This window comes from Meleagris gallopavo, chromosome 3 (genome assembly GCF_000146605.3).
Source record: "Meleagris gallopavo isolate NT-WF06-2002-E0010 breed Aviagen turkey brand Nicholas breeding stock chromosome 3, Turkey_5.1, whole genome shotgun sequence".
NCBI classification, from domain to species: Eukaryota; Metazoa; Chordata; class Aves; order Galliformes; family Phasianidae; genus Meleagris; species Meleagris gallopavo.
The window spans coordinates 1,649,968-1,676,835 of NC_015013.2; the positions used below are offsets into that span (position 1 = coordinate 1,649,968).

Sequence of the window (26,868 nt, forward strand, 5' to 3'; positions counted from 1 at the left end):
CACGCTCTTCTTAATGCACCCCAGAATGCCATTGGCCTTTTTGGCCACGAGGGCACACTGCTGGCTCATGGCCAACCTGTCGTCCACCAGGACGCCCAGGTCCCTCTCTGCAGAGCTCCTCTCCAGCAGCTCATCCCCCAGCCTGTATTGGTGCATGCAATTATTCCTCCCTAGGTGTAAGACCCTACACTTGCTTGTGTTGAACCTCATCTGGTTTCTTACTGCCCAGCTCTCCAGCCTGTCCAGGTCTCGCTGAATGGCAGCACAGCCTTCAGGCGTGTCAGCCAATCCTCCCAACTTCGTATCATCAGCAAACTTGCTGAGGGTGGCCACTATCCCCTCATCAAGTGATGCTCCAGTTGTCCTGCACATGCCATGTGATCTCCCTCAAAACAATCTGCTCCATAACCTTCCCTGGCACCGAGGTCAGCCTAACAGGCCTGTAGTTCCCCAGATCCTCCTTATGACACTTCCTGTAGATGGAAGTCACATTGGCAGGCCTCCAGACTTCAGGAAGCTCACCAGTCAATAAGGAGTGCTGATAGATGGTGGAAAGCAGTTCGGCTATCACCTCCGCCAGTTCCCTCAGCACTCTTGGGTGAATCTTATCTGGCCCCATGGACTTGCGGCAGTCCAGTTGGAGTAGTAGGTCCCTCACTGTTTCATCCTGAATCGTGGAGGAGTTTAGCCTGCTCCCCAGCCGAGACTACCAGGTCAGAAAGTGGAGTACCCTGAGGATAACTGGTCTAACCTTCAAAGACAGACATAAAGAAGGCATTCAGAACCTCTGCCTTCTGCTTATCCTCAGTGGTCACATTCCCAGCCTCATCCAGTAGAAAATGGAGATTCTCCTTGATCCTCCTCTTACTGTTGATGTATTTGTAGAAGACTTTCTTGTTCCTCTTTACCCCAGTGGCCAGGTTGAGTTCAAGCTGGGCTTTTCCCTTTCTGAGTTTCTCTCTGCACATCTTAACAACTTCTTTGTATTCTTTCTGAGTTGCCTGTCCCTTCTTCCACAGGAGATAGATTCTCTTTTACTCCTGGAGCCTCAAGAATATCTCCCTATTCATCCACACCAGTCTTCTTTCCCACCAGCTCATTTTGTGGCTCAGGGGAACAGCCTGCTCCTGCTCCCTTAAGACTTCCCTCTTTAGGTGCGACCAGCCATCTTGGACCCCTTTACTCTCTAAGACTCAATCCCAGGGACTCCCCCTACTAGCCTCCTGAACAATTCAAAGTCCACCTTCTGGAAGTCCAAGGTAGGAGTTCTGCTGTTTCCCCTCCTGTTCCACTGAGAATCAAGAACTCTACCATTTCATGGTCACTCTGTCCAAGAGAGCCCCCGACCTCCACATCTCCCACCAGACCTTCTCTGTTTGTGAACAGCAGGTCAAGTGGGGCAGCTCCTCTCGTAGACTCTCTCACCAGCTGCATCAAGAAGTTATCATCCATACACTCCAGAAACCTCCTAGACTGGTTTTTGTACTCTATGTTATATTCCCAGCATATGTCGGGGAAGCAGAAGTCCCCCATGAGGACAAGGACTGGTGATCGCGCAGTTTCTGCCAGCTGCTCATTGAACACCTCATCTCTCTCTTCATCCTGGTTTGGTAGTCTATAACAGATTCCTACCAGGATGTCTGCCTTGTCAGCCCTTCCCCTGATATTTACCCATAGGGATTCAACCTTATCATCTCCATCCACAAGCTCAGTAACATCAAAGCACTCTCTAACATAGAGAGACACGCCGCCACCCCTCCTTCCTTGCCTATCCTTGCTGAATAGTTTGTAGCTATCCATTGCAGCACTTTAGACATGGAAGCAGTCCCACCATGTTTCTGTAATGGCAACTAGGTCATAGTTGGCCTGCTGCACAATGGCTTCCAACTCTACTTGTTTGTTGCCCATGCTGTGTGCATGGGTGTAGATGCACTTCAGCTGAGCCCCTCCTCTCACCCCTAATCCCATTACCGCTCCTCCAGGCTCATCACTAGTGGACCTGGTTTTATCCCCTTCCCCCTTCACATCTAGTTTAAAGCTCTCTCTACAAGTCCTGCCAGCTCCTGGGCAAGGATCCATTTCCCTCTTTGAGACAGGTGATATCCATCGGCAGACCTCAGACCAGGTGCTGAGTAGACCATCCCATGATCAAAGAACACCAAATTCTTGTGTTTGCACCAGCCTCTCAGCCATGTGTTTATAAGATGAGTTTTCCTGGTCATTTCGGTGTCCTTCCCTGACACTGTAGGAATACAGGCAAATACTACTTGTATGTCTGCTTCATCAACTAACCTCCCCAGTTCCTTAAAATCATTTTTTATAGTCTTTAGGCTTCTGTCAGTGACCTCATCACTGCCACCTTGAACTATCAATAAAGGATAGTAATCAGAGAGGTGGATCAGGCTGGGGAGTTTTTTAGAGATATCCCTGACCTGGGCCCTGGGGAGGCAGCACACCTCCCTACTTGTAGGGTCAGGCTCACATATTGGGCCCTCTATTCATCTCAGAAGGGAGACACCTATGACTATCAGCTTCTTGTTTTCTGGAGGAGGCAGTTTTCAAGCATGGAGCTGACCACCTCACCTTAGACAAACTTGGAGGGAGTCCTCCAATCTCATTCTCACTCACCTCTCCCTCTGGTTTCCGGGCTTCAAACCTATTACAGAGAAGCACCTGGGGAACTAAGGTAGGTTGGGATGGGGGTTGCCTGTGTTGTAGATGCGTCAAATATTACCCAGGAAAAATTACCTTCTCTGAGGTAAATGAAATGAGGCATAAAAGAACAAGGCCAAGGGACTATTAACATGAATCCGTAATATATAATGAGAGTACATCAGCTAAAAATGATAAAAATGACTGTATTTATTATTTCAGGTTGACTATTATTTACTGGCATGATGCAACTATGGAGAAGGGAAAATTTTAAGATGCAGCAGGAGAAGAGTTTTAATATAAATGGACAGACATTAAAGCCTATTTTGAGCAAAACTCTTGCATGGGAGAGACTTCATCCAAAACATCATCTGATTCCAATTATCCACATGAAAAAAAAGAAAAACAAAACTCACTCCAAAATAAATGTGAAGGCAATCTCCAAGGATGGGCAAAGAATGAACCTTCCAATATCATTAAAAAAAAAAAAAGGAACAAAACTGCTTCACTTTGTCCTCCCCACAAAAGAAGTGCTGTTGTTCTTTAGAAGTACATAGAGAATCCTTAAGAAGGGAAAGTAGTGGACAAATAAATAAGAACCAAAGGTTATGAGGTGGGCACAAGAAAACTGAAGCTGAAAACCAGAAGATATTTTCTAATGAACAGTAATGTAAGACTCTCAAGGAATCTTTCTTAAGGAGGCTAGGAGGGCAACACAACTAATTTCTTGATGTGAACTGACAAATATATGTAAGAGGTTGTAGGAGTGCTATTTGAGAGTCCCTTATATATCTACAGTATTCTGAGTAGTGATTGATTCCCAATCTCTGTTGGTTTACTAGGCCATATAATTATATGAAACATTACTGCTCCAAATCACAATTTATGTATAGGATTTGAGCACGTACCAAATCTTTTCAGGGAGAAGAATTAATTTTCTTAATCATCAAATCTCACTACTGCTGTTTCAAAAAGGATGTACATAATAACAATTTTTAAAATAAGTCCATGGTAAACTGGTTGTAGCTACAAAGTAAACTTATTAGTGTACTCTGCTGAAGAATGGGGAGACTAATGGAGGGAAATCAGTAAGGAAAATCACGTAAGGTAAATTGATATTAACCAAAAGTAACCATAAAAAACGGTTACCAACTTGCTAAGGAAGACCTGATAAACTCATCATTCCACCCCTGGAGAAATATGGAGATCTATCTAGTTACAATTACATGATATGCAAGTTGCACTTGAATTTTCTAACACATTCAAAGAAATTCAGCTGAGCAAATTTCTCAGCTTGGCTTTGTTCGTGTCAATCTGATTTAACAGTCCTATCTCAGATAAAACATAGTTTGCATTTGACAGAGCTGCAAAAGAGCATGAAACATATAGTTAAGGTTATCACTGGGTATTTCCAACTCCCATTATCAGCTTAAAAACAGCAGTTAGCACAAAACAAACAAACAAACAAAAAAATTATGTAAAGGTAGCAGAAGGGAAAAGCTAGAAAAGAAGCCCATGTGTGTGTGCTACATATTGGATTTATTATCACTTATGTGATATTAATAGATCTGAGCGTTTGCAAAAAATACATCCCATAGAAACACCTCCTACAAACAAATGGATGAATGGAAGGAAGGAAGAAAGGAAGGAAACTATGGTAGTAGTAAAGGAGTAATTGACCAGTTGGACAAAGAAATTATGGGTTTGCATTAACTAGGAAATATTAAGTATATTTACTGCAGACTTTATAATCACTGGATACGACATAGGTGATGCAGTTAAATCCTGTAGTGGGTAGATAGGACATGAAATTAACTGAGCAGTAATTTAAGCAGTTTGCAACAAAGTATGCTTTAGATGTATTCTCAATCTTTATTAATTCCAACTCAATGAACTGGTAGTAAAAGTGACATAAAAATAGTAAAGCACATTAAACACAGAGTCAAACTGACTCTAAATCTTGATAAATTTCAAAGCATTTTTATAAAAGTATGTTAAAATTTTAAAACAGAAATATCTGTATTCTTCAACAGCTTTCTGAGAGTTACCAGAGTAACTCCATGAACCTTCTCAGGGAATGCTTCTGTGATGCCTCGTAAATTAAGCAAAACTGGAAGATGTAGTCCCTGAATACATCTAATGAATTCTATTCGGTATCTGATATTGCTCATCAGGATTAGACTAGAGCAAGCTCAAAGTACAACTCCCAGATTAAAACCAAATACTGTAGCCTGAGATTCTACTGCTTTGCTATACAAATCTACTCCTGTTGGACAAAGCTTTTTGCTAATGCAGAAAAAGTAAGTAAATAGAGTAGTATTGTAAACAAAGTAGAACGAGACCAGGGAGAAGACCATGGGTTATAAAACATTTTGCAGTGAAGAGAACTCTACTGAATAAGAATATGTGAGAAAGAAATTCTGAAGACTTCAGCAGATCTGTGTTTTTTTCAAATAACTCTCATATAAGTAGTGAGAATGCAAGTGTAATACAAATGCCCTCAAAACTTTGCCACTCAGAAAAAGAATTATTAGATACAAGTTCTGAAGGATAGGTGTCCAAACCAGCATTCAGTTTACTTTACTGCAGAAGTTTAAGATTGATTTATATTCTTGGTTGATTTGTTTGAAAGGAGGTCTGAAAATACGAAAAAGATGTAAAACTTCAGTTGTATTTTTATTGTACAGTTAATTATTAGAAAGCACTCTCACACACACACAAAAAAAGACCCTAGAAATATTTTTTTATTGATATATAAACAGATAATTCAATTTTATAATTTGACAGACCAGCTTTCATTTTAGAAAACAGTAGCCTAAATGCATTTTTAGTACCCAATACTTCAGTATGAAGTAAGAGGAACTGAATATGAATCATCTGTTATAAACCTAGTTGATAAATTACCTTGAATTGGAATGTATATCCACATTTCCTGAACAAAGAAATGGAGCTAGCCTAGCTGTTCTTTTGTTTTGTTTTGTTTTGTTTTTTTTCCTTGGGGGTGGGAGTTAAAATAAACTTAAAAATAAAAATAAAAAGTGAAATATATTTCAAATCTGCATACATTTCTATGGAACAGGCAGAATCTCGTAGATTTATCATCCTCTAGTACTTGTAGTTGGTGCTTCACTTAGCAAAAAACTAACCCTCCAAATGAGTTTTAGATTCAACATTGTTCTTATGAGATGAACATTTTCAAACATGAAAGACGAGCATCTGCATCTCAATGTGGAAACAATGACCCACCATGAAAGCACTTATATAAAATGATTTTGTAGATTTAAGAAAACCTGTCACTCTCTGTTCCACGTAGATACTTGGAAATCAGGTTTCCAAGTATTCCTTCAAAGTCATGCTATATGCAACTAGAAGTCGCTCAGAGAAAACAAATATCCAAAAGAAATGTCTTTCTAACCTATGTTAGAAGTACTTTCCTCCATCATCACACTCCTCCATAAGCAAAATTTTAACTTTTTTAGAAGAAGCTAACAATTATAGACTTAATTTCATATGCAAGTTCAATAATGATTTGAGGAAGAAATTTGTAAGAGTAAAAAGAGTATGAAATTCAATAAGAAGAAGCACTTTCTTAGGTCACTAGGTGTTTCATGCACCTGTGATTCTTAGTACTATGTAATCCTTAGTATTACAATGTTGACAGGAAAAAAACAGATTCCAGTGGTCAAACAACAAACTTACTTAGCACTGTTATACAAAGATGATTAATATGTGGCTTTTCTTTACAGTTCTTTTTTAGAGTACACTTCAGGTTTGTTCGTCATTTGAGCTTAACTACCAAGCAGCTGCAAGAAATCACCTTTTGTTCTCATGATTTTCTGTTCACATTTGCTGCTATTTGCTTGAGTTGCATTTCAGAAGAGCTATATTTTGATGCAAAAATGTGGTAAATTACTCAGTTAAGAATCTCCTTGCACTTTTTTCTTCTGCTCTATGTAATAAAATGGAGGGAAAATGCAAACACATAGGGCTATTCATCTATCCCAATCAAAGCTCTTAATATGCAAGCACATACTTAGGCCAAGAACAGAACAATTCAAAGTCAGAGATCCTCAGAAGGAAATAAAAAAGAATATGGTGAATTTAAAAATCTAGACAGGGTTGTTGGATTGTTTATTCAAAATAATACATTTTGCATTCTGCTCAGTGTTCTGAAGTTGATGTTATGTTCTAAATGACTCCAAAGACATTTTTATACTATCTTGCTAAAGAAACAGACGTAAATCTGACACAAATCAAGGAACAGAAGAATTGGCTTGGAGGGGGGTAGAATAACCTTCTATGAAACGTTCCAATCTATCAAATAGTTAGCAAAGAGATTGCCAGCATGCTGAAAAACCAAAAGAAAAAAAAATCAATGTCCAGGATTTCTGAATCGCTTTTCAATTCTGCTATAGCATTTTTAGACTTACGTACAATGGGAACAGATAAATCACCTCATGTTTCATGCTCTTGACCATATGTGGCCTAGGAAAACATGACTCAGAGCCAAGCCTTGTACGCTTTTTCATCTCTTCACATTGCAGGATTTTCAGGTTCTCTTTAGGACCTGTGTATGTTCTATGTAATTAGTGGTACCTCGGGGACAGACCATTCTTGCATGTACTTCAAACAAGCAAGGTCAAAATAAGGCTGACTTACAATGTATAGACCCTGATTTTCTAGAACTATTTGCCTACTTCCCAGTTATCTTCTAGTCTTCTAAATAAAATCTAAGATTTGGGCACAGACAACGCAGTCTCAGCTTTCTGCTTCTAGATATTCTACTAAGAGATTTGGTAAATCATATCCTCCAAGCCATTACAGCGTAAATGACTAATGAAATGGGTTTCTGGTACTATGTAGCACTCAGACTTCCAGTACATCATTTTATGTCAGTCAATCTGCAGTCAGTCGAAGAGCACAAGTGCAGTAGTTATCTGATAAAAGTAGCCTTTTGGCAGTTCCATTAAACTACTTTTTTTGTCTATTTATTTGATCCTAATTTGCTGTGAGGCAAAAGAAACTACTGTTTTGACTGGGAGGTACTGGATAGATGGCTGAACTGTTCTCCTCTTCTACCCATCCACTATTTCTGGACGATAAAGAGGAGATGGATGGTAACCTTAAGAACAGTAGTACAGCTTTTACCACACATGATCAAGTACTTGTAAAACTCAGCTGTGAGCTTCACTTTTGCATTCTTCTTTTTGGCATTCTATTGGCGTTCCAGAGGATAATGTGCTCTAGTGTGTTCATCCTGGCTGGGACCATGGGAGATCAACCCTCTGAGAAGATGCACTGGGGATTCTACATAAAAATTCTATATAAAAAAAAATATTACTTTGTTGCTCAATATTTTGCTAATGAAAAATGCCAATACCAAGTATCAGAAAACATATTTTTATAACCTATTTCAATTTTCATAGTTAAAGTTCTCTTAGAAGCCACAGTTCTACCAACACTGATGAAACTGCTTTCCTGGTAGATTAAACTGAAGTGATCCAAGCTAAATTTATTTTCTGCAGATAGATAGGAAACTTACCAGGTAACAAATACTATTCTGCACAAGAAGAAAATGTTTTCTTTCAATTTTTAATTGTTTTTAGCATCAGTTTTTATAGCATATATGATAGAAATGCATGAAGTTTTTTATTTCAAATTATTTAGCAACTCGATTCTCCCCCAGTATTAGAAAGAATAATATTAATGTTGTCAGGGATTAACCTGACAGGCAGCTGAGCATCACACAGCCATTTGCTCATTCCTCCCACAGTTGGAGGAACAAAATAGATCACATTGGTTGAGATAAAACAAAAACAAAAATACAAAAAACTATTAACTAGAACAGAAAATGAAAATGAAAAAATAAGTAATGATAACAATGTATGTAGTGTATGTAGGTTGCTCTGAATGTAATACATCCCATTAATTTCTATCGAAAATACAATAAATACAAAGAACAGACAATAAAATTTTTGATAGAGAAAATTCTCAGCAGCATAACACTATTTTTCAACGTAGTCACGAGCATTAATGCCATTTTCACCAGCAATGAACAAAAGCCTACATGCCACACTTGTAAAAATGTACACCAGAAGAGGTGACCCACTGTTTCACAGCTGTTGTGTATTTTCTCATTGCTAGGAAAATGTTGCCCTTGCAGTCACAGTCCAACTTTCACTTTGCTGACATCTACTAGTTGGTCTCCACAAACATTCAGCAAGTGTCAACTAAAGTCAGTGGATACCATTTATTCTGTGTGGAGGTGACTGGCCCCCTCTACTCTCCCTAGGTGAGGCCCCATCTGGAGTACTGCATACAAGTTTGTGGCCAAGGCACAAGAAAGACGTGAATGTTTTTGAACTGGTTCAAAGGATTGCTGCAAAGATGGTCAGAAGGCTGGATCATCTCTCCTATGAAGGAACTGGGCTTGTTCAACCTGGAGAAGAGAAGGAATTCTCATTTGAAGAATCATGCAGTTCTTCTTACAGAATGGGTAAAAAGCAGACTTTTAAGGCATGGGTTAGAAAACAGCAAAGAACTGTGCCAGAAAATGGAAGGAAGGAAAGCAAGAATTTCCGTTTGGCCACAACTCAATTTAAGATGATAGGCATCAATGACCAAAGCAAGATGTAGAAATTGAAAGAAATCACAGGAAAAAAGAGAAAGAAATAAAGACAAAACAAGTTAAGAAATATATCACATGTTTAGAAAAAAATGAACTTGAGAGATTTTGCTTTAAAGAATGTTTATGAAAAAGAAAAGAGAATTAGAATTTATAAGATGGAATGTACACTAAATTTCAGTGCTGTTTATTGTGAGCATTATTAGTTGTCTAGAGAAAGCATTGGCTTTGGTTATGTAAATGGTATTGTTCTATTGATGATTTAGCTGCATCTCCAATATAAACTTCTAATGTAAACAAGATCTGTGAAACCCACAAGAGGGACATTATGCACCCAGAGTTAATGACTAAGAGAAGAACTCTCATTAGCTTCTTTTCAACTGCTCACTTCAATATTTCAATTTCCTTTTGTTCTTCACTACTTAAAAAAAAAATAATTGAACATACTTTCTGGAAAAATAAATCTGTTGGAGGAAACTGATTTGTAAGAATGATATGCCAGACATATCACTGACAGACAATCACAGCAATCTGAGTGTCCAGCAAGATAATTCTTACCACTGTTACAGTAATGGTTAATGTAACATGTCTCACTGAAAAAATCAGTGTAACAGTTACAAATCTAGTGCCATCATTTCTGTCTTTTTGACAGGAGCACTTTTAAAGACCTCTGCTCCACTTAAGCAAATCTCTAAGGAAGGCAATAATGAATAGCATTAGGAATAGACACTATGATCATACAGAGAGATTTAGTTCATAGTATGACTATAAGCTGAGTGCCACATAACAAGAGCCAGTACCTGAAGTTTTACTAGAAGAATAATGATCAACGTGATGGAACACCTCTCCTACGAGAGCAGGCTGAAAGAGCTGGGGCTGTTCATCCTGGAGAAGAGAAGGTTCCAAAGTGAATGGTGGCATTTCACTATAGGAAAGAAGGGGACAGACTGTAGCAAGCCTGCTGTGATAGGACAAGGGGGAATAGTTTCAAGCTTAAAGAGGTTTTAGGAGATAGATATGAGGAAAGTTTTTTACAGTGAGGGTGGTGAGGCACTGGAACAAGTTGCACAGAGAAGTGGTGGATCTAAATAACCCCAAGTCTTTGGAGACTTTCAAGGCCATGCTGGATGAGGCTCTGGGCAACCTGATCTTGCTGTAAATGTCCCTGTTCATTGCAGGGGAGTTGAAGTAGATTACCTTTAACAGTCCCTTCCAACCAAAAGGAATCCAAAGGATTCTAATATAGCAGCAAGGTTTTCAATTTTTTAGATGGCATTCAAGCTAGTAATATTCATATTCATATATTATTTCATCACGACAGATGAGTGAAAAAGTAGAGGAAAAGATCACAGATGATGATAATTCTTCCCTCACCTTGGCCATGATTCATCCACATCTAAACCATTACTTCATTTTACAGCTGTTTACCAATATGCATATAAGAACTTCATGAACACAGATGAAGCTTTACAAAGCTAAAAGAACATGATCTTATAACTCTATATGCAAAGTTGTAAGAAGTATTCTACTCAGTCACTTCCCGTGTGTATAAATATAATGCCTTTCCTAAATAACTGCCTTTTTCTTCCTTCCTAAAAACCTTGACCATTCAGTACATGTAATAAATGAAATTTTATTAATAATTGGAAATTCAATATTTGCTGCAAACTGCTAAAACCTATAGTGAACCTATTACATTTGTTCATTTGGTTTTAGTTTTCTACAGCGTTTATCGGAACAAAGAGGTGCTTCATAGAACTTTAAAATGGCAGTAAAATGAAATACAATATCATCCCATTTTTTTAAATTTGACTGAGACACAGGCAACTAAAAAAAAAAAAATTTGGACCAAGCTTGACAACTCTAACAAAAGACTTTTTAGAATGTCATTATGGTAGGGTACTTTATCCATTCAAACTAGCATTCCCATTGGCTTATGTAATTACTGTTAAGTTTTTCTGCAAGATATTTCCACACAAATACCAGGTTGTTACTCTGAAAAATGAGAAAAATGTGTATCAACCACTTCTGAGAAGTACTGTTAACTTCCTGATATTACAAACAAAAATAAAGGCAAGAACAGAATCCTTGGGGCAGTAGATCTAGTAAAAATCCACCATCCCATTCACTGCCTAATGACTTTCAAAGAAGACGATGTATCCTATGACATCAGCCCCCTCTTAATCTTTCATAGAATGACACTTGTTCAAATTTGTAGAAGAGTTCCTTTGGACAGTTGAGAACATGATTATAATAACAATAACATGATTATTAATAAAATAACTATCTTTAACAATAAAGATAACTGTTTAAAAATGACCACACATTTTAAGTCTGTAGGAATTTTCGCCAAAATGACAGCTTTATCTCAAAAAACAAAAACAAAACAAAACAAAACAAAAACCAAAAAAACACACACAAAAAAAAGAACATGCAAACACATTTGCAAGTGCACATCAAGTACTGTGATGCAGCCAGTCACTGAAATACACAGTGATTGGGAATGTTTTTCTTTTTACAAATAAAAAATTGGCCAAAAGCATCTATAGAACTCCGCTATACAATTTTCCGTCCTCAAAGCAAGTGTATCTGCTGAAAATATAGCACAAGGAATGCAGAATCAAAGAACGCCTGTGATGCGGTTCTGACAGCAGAGGGATACCAAGTCTGAAATTTATTGTTCCATTTATAGACCAGAAAGTAAGTGAACTACAGTGAACACAACTTTTCTATGTACTCACCACAATTCCACCCTGCTCTTCCTATTTCTAAATCATTCTTCTCTGATTCTACCATCAAGCATCCTCAGCAGTCTGCTCATCATCAGCTATCTACTTTTCCAGCTGCCCAAGATCTTAAACTTCAGTCTCAAAATGTTTGTCAATAGCTTTAGTCCCAAACTGCCTGCTCTTCTCCAGCTGTTTTTCATTGAAGTAGTCTAGCTCTCTTTTATTTATCTTCTCTAACCAGGCACAGTTTCCTACTACATCTTCTCTGGATTTATAATTCCAAACTATACCTTTCTATCCCTAAATACAGCTTTCTGTCTCTTCTGTATTTAATCAGCTAGTTTGCTTAATCACCATCTTTGCTTTAATAATTATTTAAGATCATCCAAGCGATCTTAAGCTGATCATGACTATATGTTAATGACAAATATCCTAGTGCTTACTTTATAAAAATTAGTTTCATCAACTTGTTATTTATTCTTTCTCTAAACTCTAAGGACTTTATTTAATTACAACTGCTAGCTAAGAGATTTAATAAAATTTATAAACTTACAACAGACATTTAGAATACTGGCTCCTTTCAAATTTGAAGAGAAAGTACTCTTTCAGAATTTCTGAAATTTCTAATTTATGACAGTTCTGCCTATCTGTAATAACAGTTTGTGAAGGGAGTCTAAATTAAAGGGTTACTGGAGCACGTAAATGGAGAACATGCTAATTAGGATGCTTTGTTAAATGAAATATGCTATTCAAAAATCATAAAGCAAAACGTCTATCAACAGTAAAGACAACAATAAATTTTTTAAAAAAAGGAAGACAGTACGTTCTGGAAGAATAAAACCCAGAAAATTACTGAACCCTGAGGGTATTTTCATCAGAAGAAATATGTTTTATTTGGTGTCAAAGCATGAAACCAAGGAAAGTCAAAAATTTCAGAATGCACTCAAAGAGGTATAAACACATTCTGATAGTAAATGAACAACAGTGTATTGTGCAAGAGTCTTTAATACAGCTCGAAATCAGAGGGCTGCAATCCCTTGATCATCACTACACAACAGTTTCACTGAAGAAAAAAAAAAGTGAGTAAAGCCTAGTATTATACATGGATGAATTCAGAAGGGTAAAAGAATTAGTGAAGTCTTGATTGTCATGCAAAAAAGATTAAATCATGCTACAAGTTGTAGACACACTGTGTAGAAGATGCCCAGTGATATATTTAGTAAAGACTATTTTTTAGCAACTTATTTCCAGAAGATGGAAGGTAGAGGAAAGATATTATTATGGAATCATAGTGTAAAAAACCATTTGAGTTGGAAGGGGTCATTCAGGGTTATCTAGCTCAACTCCCTTGCAGTGATCGGGGATGTCTACAACAAAATCAGGTTGCTCAGATCCTCATCCAGGCTGCTCTTGAATGTCTCCAAGAATGGATCATTCACCACATCTCTGGGCAAACTGTTCCAGTGTTTCATCACCCTTATACTAAAGAACTTCTTCCTTATATCTAATCTAAATCTCCCCTCTTCTAATTAGAAACCATTTCTTCTTGTCCCATTACAACACACCCTGCTAAAGTGTCTGTCCCCTTCTTTTCTACAACTCCCCTTTAGACAGTGAAACACTGTGAAAAGTCTCCCTGGAGCTTTCTCTCCTCTAGGCTGAGGAGCCCTGTGACAGTGAGGCAGGGACTCAGATGTGAATGATCCAAATCATTTATGACAGGCTCTAACACTGCTTACATGCATTCACAAGTTTTCTCTTATAACTTCCCCACCCACCTTTGCATGTCAACAAAACATTGCACAAACACTCCTTAACTGTGCATGTAGGCACTTGTCCAATCAGAATCATGAGTCATTCCTAGCGACACGTTCTTTCTCCAATCAGAATAATCATCATGCGGCCATCAAGCAGCTTATTTGACTTGCTTTTCTCCTCTTCTCAAGATGTCCTGTTTCCCAGTATTGCTTTCTCATGCTGTTTATCTTGCTCCACAGCTGCTGCTCTGAATAGTCGTTTTTGTATTCCCACAGAGTCCTGAATCTTTCAGCCTGTTTTCATAGGGGAGATGTTCCATTCCTTGGATCATTTCTGTGATTCTCCTGCAGATGCACTCTCACAGGTCCACATCTCTCTTGTACTGAGGACTCCGTTTCTAGACCCAATTCTACAGGTGAGGTCTCACCAGCACAGAGTAGAGGGACTAGATCACCTTCCTCAACCTGTTGACTACACTTCTTTTGATGAAGCCCAGAAAATGGTTGGCTTTCTGAGCTGTGAGAGTACATTGCTGGCTAATGTCCAGCTTCCTATCCACCAGTACCCCCAAGACTGTGCTCTGTCTTTTCATCCCCTGGCTTGTATTGTTAGTGGGTGTTGCAGTAATTGAGGTGTAACACCTTACAATTGGATCTGTTAAACCTCATGAAATTCACCTTGGTCCCCTACTTGAGCCTTTCTAGGACCTGCTGGATGACATCCTATCCCTCAGGTGTGTTGACTGTATTACACACCTTGGTATCATATGCAAACTTGCTGAAGGTGCACTTGATCCCACACTGATGTCATTGATGACAATATTTGAGAGCACAGTTCCAAGTACTGATACAGGAGGGACACCACTTGTCACTGATCTCTATCTGGACTTTGAGCCATTGTACACCACTCTCCGGGTACAATTTTGCAAACAGTTCTTTCTTCATCGAATAGTCCACCTGTCAAATCCATATGTTTTCAATTGAAGAGAAGTAAGTTATTGGAAACTGTGCCAAATGCTTTACTGAAGTCCAGATAGATGACGTGAATGGCTCTTTCCTTTGTCCGCTGACACAGTTACACCATCATAAAAAGATATTAGGTTGGTCAGGCAGGACCTGTTCTTGGTGAAGTCATGATGTTTATCCAATATCATCCTGTCTTCCATATGACTTAGCATAGCTTCCAGGATGATCTGCTCCATGATCTTCCCTAGCACGGAGATGAAACTGACAGGCTGGGATTTTCCCTGGTCATCCTTCTTACACTTCTTTGAAATGGGTCCAATATTGCCTTTTCTCCAGTCACCAGGGATTTCACATGACTGCCTGGATTTTTCAGAAAACATCAAGAATGCCTTGGCAACTACATTCCTGAGGACTCTGGGGTGTATCTCATTGGAATCCATAGACTAATAGAAGTTTAAATCCCCCACGTGGTTGCAAATCTGATCTCCGCTTACACTGAGAGGGATGTTGTTCCCCTAGTTTCCACTTTACAATCCCTCCTCTAAAGGGTTAGGTGAAGAACAGTCACTAATGAAGACTGAGGCAAAAAAGTTGTTGAGTACCACATCCATCAACTGGTCTGTTGTTACTGTATTACTCACCTGGGAGGATACACTCTCCTGGGCTTCCCTCTTCTAGTTGATGTACCTACAGAAGCCTTTCTTATAATTCTTTGTACCTCTTGCCAGTCTAGTTCCATCTGGGCCTTAGCCTTCCTGACCCCAACCCTACACAGTCTAGAAGCATATATGTATAATCCTCCCAGGTTACCTGTTCCTGCTTCCAATGCCTGTTCATTTTTTCTTGCTCTTCACTTTTACCAACAGGTTTCAGTTCAGTCATGTTGGTGTCTCGCCTTCCTTTCCTGACTTCCTACACCAGGGAATGGAGTGTCCTTATGACCTAAAGAAAGATTCCTTAAAAGATCTGCCAGCTCTGCATCACTCTGTTGTCCTTGAGGACAGATTCTCTGGGGATTTTGTTGAATAACTCCCTGAAAAGTTGGAAATTGGATTTCTGAAGTAGAGTCTCCTGATTTAACTCTTTTCCTGTCTGATATCCCATGGGAGTATGAACTTCACCATAGCATGGTGTATGAGAACTGTTGAGTCACATCCTGAACCACTGAGTGAGAACCTGGGGAAAGAAATTCACCTGTGCGACTGGAAGGGGTGGAGCTTGGCTCCACCTCTGATATACCTCATTTAAGGGCTGACTGCCACTGAAAAAAGATCTCTTCCTGGAGGTTGTTCCTTTCTGAAGCTTTCCCCTGTGAACCTGGAATCTTCTGATTCGGGTGAGCAATCATCTTCCCTTTCTTTATAGCACCTCTCTATTGTGCTAGTCCTTTTGTCATCACAGCTTCATTGTAATGCCTTTCCCATCGTACTGATCTGTCCCATTGCTATGCATGGTCACTACAGGCCAGGTAGCCTCCAATATTGATGTCACCAATCAGTTCACTAGTTCTGGTGATGAGTCTGGTATTGTATCTCTCTGGTGGGGCTGTTACCTGACTCAGGAAGTTATTCCTGACAAGTTCCACAAGCCTTCTGATTTGCCTACAGCTCACTATGCTATTTTTCCAGCAGATGTCAGGGTAGTTGAAGTCTCCCCAGCAGGATGAGTATCTATATTTGTTACACCTGTAAGTGAGGGAACAAGGCTTCACCAATTGGCTCCACTTGATCATGCAGCCTGTAGTAGACACCAATCATAAGGCTCCCTTTATTGCCCCAGTCTCTAAATCTAACTTGTAGGCTTTCAACTTGCTCATTGTCATTTTTCAGGGGCAGCTCTTCACATTATTTTCCTATTATTATTTTAATTATTTTATTTTAACTATATCATGGTTTTCCAATAGCATGGTGGTTTCCAGCTCCTCATGTTTATTTTCTGAACTGAGTGTGTTGGTGTAGAGGCACTTCAGCTGGGCAGTTGATCTTATATTATTGGTAGAGAATTCCTTAATTCCTATGAAGTATTTACCTTTAATCTTCCTGATGCCTTCATCACTATAAGATTTCAAGAGTGCAGCAGATTAGGGGCCCCTTCTAGCATCTTTTCCCTCTAAATTATCTACACCATCCCACACTATCTCATGTGCAGGGATGATATAGATATTTTAGATCTCACTATCACTCTACTCCCTTTTAAAATGTAGCTTAAAGCCCTGTCAATGAGCCCAGATAACTCCTGGTCTGGAATCCTCTTCCTCCTTTGATTTAGGTGAATCTCATCTGCTTTTAAGTGACCTGATGCCAAATAAACTCTCCTGTGATCAAAAACAAAAATTCCTCTGATGGCACCAACCATTTAACCACATCTTGATCAGGTGGGTCTTCCTGCTTCTCTCGATATCTTTGCCTGCTTCTGAACGGGTGGGAGAAAACATCATCTAAGTTCCCACTCAATAAACTTACTGCCCTAATGCCCTGAAGTCAGCCCTCAGGCTTCTCCTCACAACCTCATTACTGCCTACCTGGAATACTTGGAGCAGGCAATAATCAGAGGGCTACATCAGACTAGGAATCATTCTAGTAATGTCCCTGGTATGGGTTCTGGTGAGATAGTACGCTTCCCTGTGTATAGGGTCCAATCAGCTTATCTAGGCATTAGCTCCTCTCAGAAGAGAAACTCATATGACAATCACCCTTCTATATTCCTTGACAGAGGCTACCTTGGTATGTGGGTGTGACTGCCTCATCCTAGACAGCCCTCTGGATGGGATTTCTTCAATTTCTTTTTGTACTGGTCCTTCATGTTCCAGAGCCTCATACCGGACGTATAAGGGCACCTGGGAAGGTGAGTAGTATAGGTGTCTCCTGCTACCTTGAACAGGAATATATCTCCATTTTACCTTGTATCCCAGGTGTCCTCCTTCTGCTTCTCTGCAAGAGAACAGGGGGGTCCCCTAGAAGACTCTTGCAGGGATGTGATAGGACTAGAAGGAATGACTTCAGGTTACACCAGGGGAGATTCAAGTAGCACGTTAGGAAAAGCTTTCACTCTCAAAGAGTGGTCAGGAGCTGGAATGGGCTGCCCAGGGAGGTGGTGGAATCACTGTCCTGGAGGTACCCAAGAAATGTTTAGATGATGTACTGAGGGACATGCTTTAAGTGAGAAATTTTGTGATAGGTGGACAATTGGAGTGGATGATCTTGAAAGTCTTTTCCAAACTTGGTGATTCTATAATTCTATTTCAAGGAATGACTGTACCATCTGATCTCCCTTTCACATTCTTAGATGCTTCTTAATGTTTCTGTCTTCTCCTTCAGTTGCACAACCAGGCAGCAAATGAATCACCATTATGGTAATGCCATTAGCACTACATAAGCGATGTACACATTAAACTTAGTGGATGCTTTTCAGTGAATTTGCCCTCAGACTTGGAATTTTGCCATACTACCATCCTACCTCTCCAGTACTGGTGGTATTACTAAGGCATTCAGTAAAAACCATAGCATTGCACTCTGTTCTTTGCATCTGTTTACTCTTCTGATATAATAGAAACACTGAAGAGAAGCCAAGTGACTATCCAACATTTCTTCAAAATAATTTATTGGGAAAAAAAAAATTCCATAATTCACAGATTTTTTTTTTCCTTTCCAACATTAACATTTCCAGTTATGGCTTAAGTTCAGGGTAAAACTAATATGACCAAAAAAAAAAAAAAAAAATACTGACGAATAACCCAAATACTGCAGGCTTTTACTTGGCAAAATGTATACATTTACAGAAAGGAAGGTGTATATAATACAGTCTTATGTTATGATTAGTGGTCCCACCAACCTTTCAGTTCACTTTTGTCGCTAAAATGAAAGGCTAGCATGAACAGAGACTGCAGGCAGTGTACAGGCCTTTACACAGATTTACAGTTTTCTGCTTAGTACATTGATTGTACACTTTCTTTCCCAAAGAAGCCTGAAATAGGAAGAAATACACAAAGAAACAAAGGAGAAAAGGAAGCCTGAAGTATAGTTTTTTTTTTTTCATCAATCACAGAAGAGAATGAAAAAGATCTCACCACATTGAAACAAAGAAAACATTCTGCAGCTAGTTAAACTGTGGAAATTCTTTTCTTTAAATTATCCTAATGATTTCCACACAATTTATTGTCTAGTCAGCTCACGTAGATGGATGGATATTTAAGAAACGATGAACAGTGGTCAATTGAAATGACAACCATATTTATCATTATCAAGAATTACCTGAAAGATCACTTGCCACAATCATCTTTTGCATCTGTATGTCTAACAGTGCTTTTAATGAGAGAGACAAGCGTAACTTAACTAATTGCTTAGAGATATTGAAATCTGTCACGTCATTGTTTTGTGGACACACATTTTCTTGGACCTTTTTCCTTTAAAGTGGAAAAATTAGAATTAGGCAGATTTCAAAATCATGAAATATGAGATCATATGTTGACAAATTATACCACTCAAAATTGAAAGTAATTGTAATTAAAAAAATCCATCTTATTTAGAAGAGCAACTTCCTGTCATGTAAAAATTGGAGCACTCTTAATAGTGGAGTTAGAAGATGCTAGTCAGTTCAGAGTATTTTAAACTGTAAAACAAATTCTCCTGGTTTTGTACAGGCATTAATCTAGTTGGAATAAGAGCTTTCAACAGCGGACATTTTTGTTTTTCCTCCCAAATATCCTCTGATATAATTCTAAAAATCATCTGTGTTGATTCATCATTTTTCAATAGAGGAAAAAGCAAGTATTTTTACTGATTCAACCAGCACCTTTTGCTCAATTTTACCCAGAACTTGCTCTTAGGTGCCAGATCATATATATTCACTGAATCAAAGAATAATGGAATACCTTTCCTCTGTCAAGGTCCAGTGCTTCTGCCCAAAGCAGAATGAGGTAGAGCAGGTTCCACAGAATTTAGTCAGGTCTTGAAGATGTCCAAGGATGCAGATCCCGTATCAACCCTAGGAAATCCTTTCCAGAGTTTTATCACCCATGTAGTAACAAAAGGGCACAGTGCTGCTCAGGTGCTTGTCCACCCAGGGCCTCCTGCAAACTTCCTTACAGATGGTCATCCTCTAGCATGTACAGGTGCATGGGATTATTCCTCCAAAGATGCAGGACTTGGCATTTCACTTTCACAGAATCATAGACTATCCCAAGTTGAAAGGGGTCCACAAGGGTTATTGAGATCAACTCCTGTTTCTGCACAGGACTGGGGAGAAGCTCAACCACCCTCTGGTGAAAAGAACTATTCCTATCACTTGACTTGACCCTTGCCTGACACAGCACCATGCCATTCCTTTGGGTCTTATCACTGTCACTGGAGAGAGAACAGAGCCTGCCTCTCCACTTCCCTTGTGAGGAAACTGTAGGCCACCTATTATCTACTGCTATGGAGAAGAAAATCAGTGAAGTAAGACTGGTGAACTAAGGTCAAAACTTGAAATCCAAATTAATTAGTTCCAGATAGCACAATAAATAGGATACTTGAAGTCAATGACAGCTACCAGCACTAAGCACTGATATGTACCAGTCAGGAAACTTACAGCTAGAACTGCAAGTACATGTTTTCCCCTACTGTCATTTTGAATATACATTCTCAGCATTAAACTTAGCTTAGAGCAAAACAATCACTTGTCTTTTTTTCCTACTCTCCATCCTTAATGTCACCTTTCAAGAGAGCTTTCAAGAGAGTAAGCACTCTACAATGAGAGTGAATGAGCATGTGTAATTGACACTGACTCTATGCAGCTGCAGAAAGGGCAAGCAATGTCAAGTTTCAGTGCCAACAGCATTATACTAGTGGCTTTCTCTTTGATTTAGTACTCATTTTCACAACACTGACACCCTTTAGTGGTATATTAACTAACTCTATTATATTTTATTTTTAACAGAGTATTCAGTCACACAATCAATGTCTTCACATTTCACAAACAACAGAAAAACAGAAGGTTTCAGTTAAAACTTCTAATCCACTCTCAAAACAATGAGGAAACAGATCCATTTGTAGGTCATATGTGTAGATAGAAAGCACTATTTTTCAACATTGTCACCAACACTAACAATGTATTTTTTGCCAGAGATAAACAAGAGTCTTCAAGACATGCTTGTGAAAATCTGCACCAACAGAGGACCACTGTTGCCATCATCATTGCTGAGGCACATCAGCCACCACCTCGCTGTGCTAACACACACTTACTGATCTCCATAAACATTCAGCAAGCTTTGATGGATGTCAGTGGGTGCAATTTATTTTTGCATAGAGGAATTCAATTGCACATCTTTGCATTATCTGCACTTCCCTGTCAGATGCCATTCTGTCAGACTATGGCCCTCTGCTGCCATATGTTGTTGCATGGCAACAAAATTTAATGGAATATTGGTGAGAACATTCAACATATAGTGCCGTACCAACAACATCTGGCTCTGACGATGGTCACTGAGAAAGATGGTTTTGTGAACACCTCTTTTCTGGCTCAAAGCTTGCTTTGTAAGGCCTTTTTGGTGATAAGACTCTAACTGATAACTGCGAATTATCTAGGGGAAAAAGTGGTTACTGTCACCATGCCACAATACTTCTTTTCATGATTGTGAAGATAAGCAGAACTGTGACAAGCAGCGTTTTTAAGAGGTGCGACTTGAAGGAGCTGACCACTGCAAAAGGCAATAATGCTTGTGCATGGCAACCAAGGCACCACTCCCCACTGGCTTATCTGTTGGACCAGGTGTGTCATGTCACACTAACAGAGAAAAGAAGAAGAAAAAGGAAAGATACTGAAAAGTGGGGGGAAAAGGTCCCCCCTAAGGACTTTGGAGAAAAACTCCCAAAGAAAAGAAACATTTGATGGAGGAATTCCCTAAGAGAAAAAGACCTCTTAGGAAAGAATCCCTTGGGGTGATTGGACAAGTTCCTGAAATCAACAGAAAAAGTAGGAGCAACACTGAAAACCTTGGTGGTGACTATCTCTCTTGCTTTCTACAAAGACTCCTTGCTTTTATTTCCTATCTTTTTCTATCATCCATCTTCCCTTCCCTATCTCTCTAAAGTACTAGGATGTGTAATAAACCGGTCGGGCAAACATTTGACATTTGAGTCTTGATCTCACCGTTGGGTATACATGTATCAAAAAGAACTTCCTCTCCCTCCTATAATTGGAGCGAGACAGTCACCGTAATGAAATAGTAGGCATTACTTTCACAACCCTCATGTATTTCCCTTTACAAATATATTATGTGAGCTCTTCTGTTTTCTGTGTTTGGTAAAATGAATGGCTTAAAACAGCATACTTTCATGTTCCTTACATCAGGCTTATAAAGAAGTGCTTTCTTTGACATGATCCTGCTAGAAATATTTTGCATATCTGAATTTTTCCTAGAAAAAAGAATGACACAGGACATATTAATACACAATGCACATCTCACGTGGCAATTTTTTTATTTTTTTTTTAAAGAAAGTATGAATTAACTAGATTAACAAAGCGGAATCTTGGTCAAAATGAATTTCCTAACCCAAATCACTACCGAGGAAGCTAGCTATAATTAAGTCAAAAAAACCCAAAGACTCTTTTACTTTCTCACTTTCCCCATTTCTCACTACAAATAAGGACTCTTTAGTTGATTAGAGAAAAACAGGTATGCATTACAGAAGTAGTAGATAACACTGTCTGCTTGCTGTGTCTTCCTTGAGCTTGAAATAATACCAACAGGAACTCTCACAAATGTGAAAACCACAGCTTTGGGGAAAAATGAGCAAACTTGAGCATTTCAGTAGAAGTTCTCATATACTAATTCCAATAGAGTTGAATAGAGTATAATGAATGGCAATCACAAATAGAGCTGGTTATCCATTACAACTTTACTTGTATGATTTCAACAGGCTGAATCTTTTGAACCAGAAAATTCTCTAAAAGGAGCATAGGGAACACTATTCAATGGAAGGAAAGGAATATCCCAAATTAAAATCTCCTACTAAGTATTGTATTCTTTTTTCATTTACTTTCAAAAGATTTTTTTTAACTTTCTCAATAACTGTAACTTGAAGAAAACATACTGTCAAATTAAACTCTTTTATGTTGTTGAACAAATTAATTCTTAACATTTTCATTTTAAAACATGTAAAATATATCATTGAAGTTATTTTTATTTATTTGTGGAAGTAAAAAAAAACAAAAACAAACAAACAAAAAAAACTACATCCGGATATTAGTATAACCCTTTAAACATAAAAAAAAATTGTTTACTGATGAATTTCCAAAGTCATCAGTTCTATTCATCCTGCAACTTGACAGCTGTAATTGTATTTCATATTGTCTTCAAAGGAATTCTATTACTTTTTAAATTTTATTAATATATTCATTACTTTCATTACTGAGCACAATGACTTAATAGATAAAACTTTTCCTGAATGGTATATCCATATGTTCTTATAAACAACTGTTTTTAACATGATTCTCTATAGTGGTATCTAAAGAGTACCTTCATTAAATGATAAATTACTTCTTTATATATCATGGCCTCAAACAATACATTTTGAAATGTATTTAATTCTTAACTAATATCTCACAGTTTTAAATATGTTGCAAACTGACGGTTTAATGATTAATACACCCTATCTAATAATCCTTCTCTGTTTTCAAGCTAACCATAGAGCTAAGAAAAAAAAATAATAAAGCCATGTTTAAATCATAATACCGAAATATCTATACCAGTGGCATGCATATTTGCCTTACAGTGAAAGTGATGAGAAAAACAGAAACTGAATACTACATCATGGAAAGGCTGGTTTCAGTGGTACAGGTTCAGTGCCACACAAATGCAGCCCAAGATGTCAGGAATAGTTGGTAGTAAAAGTCCTGGTTAGCATGAAGCATGAAAGAACTTAAAAACATCTATACTGTAAAAACACTTCTTCATTGATTTAATTCAATTTTTCTGCAGCAAAATATTTTACCAAGAAAAAGAGCATATACTTAGAATAGGGATTAGTCATTATTTTTCGGTTGGCACACAGATATGTTTTTAACTTGGCTTTTTACAAAGTACAATCACATAACCATGCATGTTTAATTTTAGAAACGTATTATCCCATACCTGTTATATAATATAACTTCAAATTCAGTGAAAATATGCATGCACTTTATCTTGAAAAAGAGTTTAAAAAATTATTTACAAAGTATTCTTTCCCCCTTTCAGTAAATGCTTCACTAACTTCTTTTGTATCACTAGTTTTACTTATAAATACAAAAGTATGTTCTCTAAATAAGTAGCTAATATTTACCTTAATTAATTTCAGGTAAGTATGATCAAAGAGACTCTCAGGAGTTACTGCTTCAGAAATCTAGACAATTTACTTGATTTTAATATCTTTGTTTATTTCTTTTCAAACATCTGACAACAGTCATTTATTGCTAACATACTCAATGAAACATTTGAACTAATCTCTTAGAAAAAAATTTATACTGTTATCCCATTGGCCCATGCTACACTGAAAGTGAGCTTCTTGATATTAATGGGACAGTTTGAACTTCTGAATAACTATTATTTTGCAGATAGATAGAAAAAAATAGCATAATTTAAGACTTCAGACAGGTTATAAAAAAATTCTACAGCACTAGGAACTTAAAATATAGCTAAAATCAAAAGACAAATCAAGTTTTTCAGTCTAACCCAGGCTTAGTACATTTTAGATCAGGCATGTTCAACCTATAGGCCATATGTGGCCCAGCTCAGCTCTCACCATGGGCTTCATCCCCTGCTGCTACATCATCATAGTAGCAGCTCTGCCTCATTGAGCAGCCTGGCCTGGCCCCAGATCATGGGAAGGGTGCAAGGCACTGTTGACAAATAATATAGTACTATGCTAAATTTGCAAGGAAATTGTGTCAGTTTTCATAGATTACAATTTGAAAAGACATAATATGCAGAAGCATGCTGCAAAATCTGATGCGTATCAAGAAATGCTTCATAAAGACAAAACAGCAGAACTGAAAGAAGCCCATCTCTTCAATAAAATATTTTAATAACATTAAAACTCAAATGAACTGTTATGAAAGCTAGTAACATGGTACCAAATCTGAATTCCAAATATATATAGATAAACCATTTCCTGATGGTGAGCTCGTTATGTATGGAAAGCATGACAGATATTCAGATATTATGGGTCCTGATTTAAAAAAAAAAAAAAGAAAAAAAGATTTTACTAAAATCAGTTTGCCTCACCACACTATAGTTAAGTGAAGAAACAGGAAAATCTATTGAATAAATAAATAAATAAATAAAAATTGGAGAGTAAATCTGCTAGTTTCAAATTTTATGCTTTGACAATAGATAAAAATACCGATGCTACAGATATGGCTCAACATACCATTTTCATTACAGGTATTCACAATGAATATAACGTCATTGAAGAAATGGCTTCCTTAGCTACATCAACAGAAGCAATTAAATCTCTTGATTTACATGAAGCAGTAAAAAAAAAAAAGAAAAAACCATTAAATCAATTTTCTTGAAACTTTATCAACATATCTTGTATAGCTACTGATGGTGTCCCAGTGATGGAAAGGTTAAAAAAAAAAAAAAGCGGACTTATAAAGTTAGTAGTAGCAGCAGTTACCACTAGTAACTCACATTTGGTGAAATATAACTGCATCAGACATCAAGAAAATTTATGTACAAAAGCTTTGAAAATAGATCATAGATTCACAGAAAAACCACTGTTGGAAAAGACCTACAAGATCATCCAGTTCATTGTATTCACCTATCACCAGTATTTCCCACTAAACCGTATACTTTAGTAAAACATTCAAACATTTCTTGAACACCTCCAAGGATGGTGACTCCACCACCCCCTAGGCAGTTTGGTCCAGCATTTGACCACTATCTGAGAGAAGAGTATTTCGTAACGTCCAATCTGAATCTCCATTGGTGCAATCTGAGGCCATTTCCTCTAGTCCTATTGCTAGTTACATGGAAGAAGAGGCCAACCCCCATCTCACCTCAAGGTCCCTTCAGGTAGTTGTAGGGAGTGATAAGGTCATCCCTGGGCCCCATCTTCTCCAGACTAAACAATCCCAGCTCCCTCAGCTTCATAAGGCCTGTGCTCCAGACCCCTCACTAGCTTCATTTCTCTTCTCTGAATGCACTCCAGGGCCTCAATGTATTTCTTATAGTGAGGGCCCAAAACTGAACACAGTACTCAAAGTGCGGCCTCAGCTGGGCTGAGTACAGAATGATGATCACTTCCCTGCTCCTGCTGGTAACACATTTTCTCATACAAGCCAGGATGCCATTGGCCACCTTGGCCATCTGGGCACATTGCTGGCTCATGTTCAGCCACGTGTCGACCAATGACCTCAGATCCATTTCCTCCATTGTCCATCCACTCCTCCCCAAGCCTGTAGCACTGCCTGGGGTTGTTGTGGCCAAAGTACAGGACATAGTACTTCATCTTTGTGAACTTCATCCCATTGGCTTCAGCCCAGCTACCCAGCCAGTTCAAATCTCTCTGCGAGGCCTTTCTTCCTCAAGGAAGATGGACACTTCCTTTCACTTGGTGTCAACTGCAAACTTACTGAGGGTGCACCAAGTGCCCTCATTCAGGTCATCAATAAAGATATGGAACTGGACAGGTCCCAATACTGATCCCTGACGAACATCACCCTCAACTGTTTGCCAGCTGGATTTAACTCCATCACCCCCTAGGCCCAACCATCCAGCCTATTCTTTATCCAGCAAAGAGTGCATCTGTCTAAGCCACAGGCTGCCAGATTCTCCAGGAGAATACTGTGGGACACAGCATTGAAGGCTTTTCTGAAGTCTTGGTAGATCATATAAGGAGATGAGGTTGGTCAAGCAGGACCTGCCTTTCATGAACCCATGCTGAGTAGACCTGATCCCCTGGTTGTCCTCCACATGCTCAAGATGATTTGCTCCATTACCTTCCCTGGCACTGAGGTCAGTATAACAGGTCTTTAGTTCCCCAGATCTTCCTTCCCAGTCATCACTTTTTGTCAGTACTTACGTTTGTGAACAATTGTTGCCAAGAATGAAGCATAGGAAAAGTAATATTTCATCAAAAATCTCTGATGAATGCCCTGAGAACTCACTAGGAATGTCACC

The 26,868-nt window shown here is 38.4% G+C and overlaps 1 protein-coding gene and 1 long non-coding RNA gene across 2 annotated transcripts in view; one reads left to right on the plus strand and one right to left on the minus strand.

The window, feature by feature from the left end:
• CNTNAP2 (contactin associated protein 2) overlaps positions 1 to 26,868 on the minus strand; it is a 793,259-nt gene that overhangs the window by 622,040 nt on the left and 144,351 nt on the right. The gene's annotated exons all lie outside the window — the stretch shown is intronic.
• LOC109366537 lies at positions 16,000 to 22,156 on the plus strand. Its single transcript, XR_002112858.1, has 4 exons — positions 16,000 to 16,065; positions 16,998 to 17,103; positions 17,442 to 17,573; positions 20,832 to 22,156. It is a non-coding gene; the product is annotated as an uncharacterized LOC109366537 (long non-coding RNA).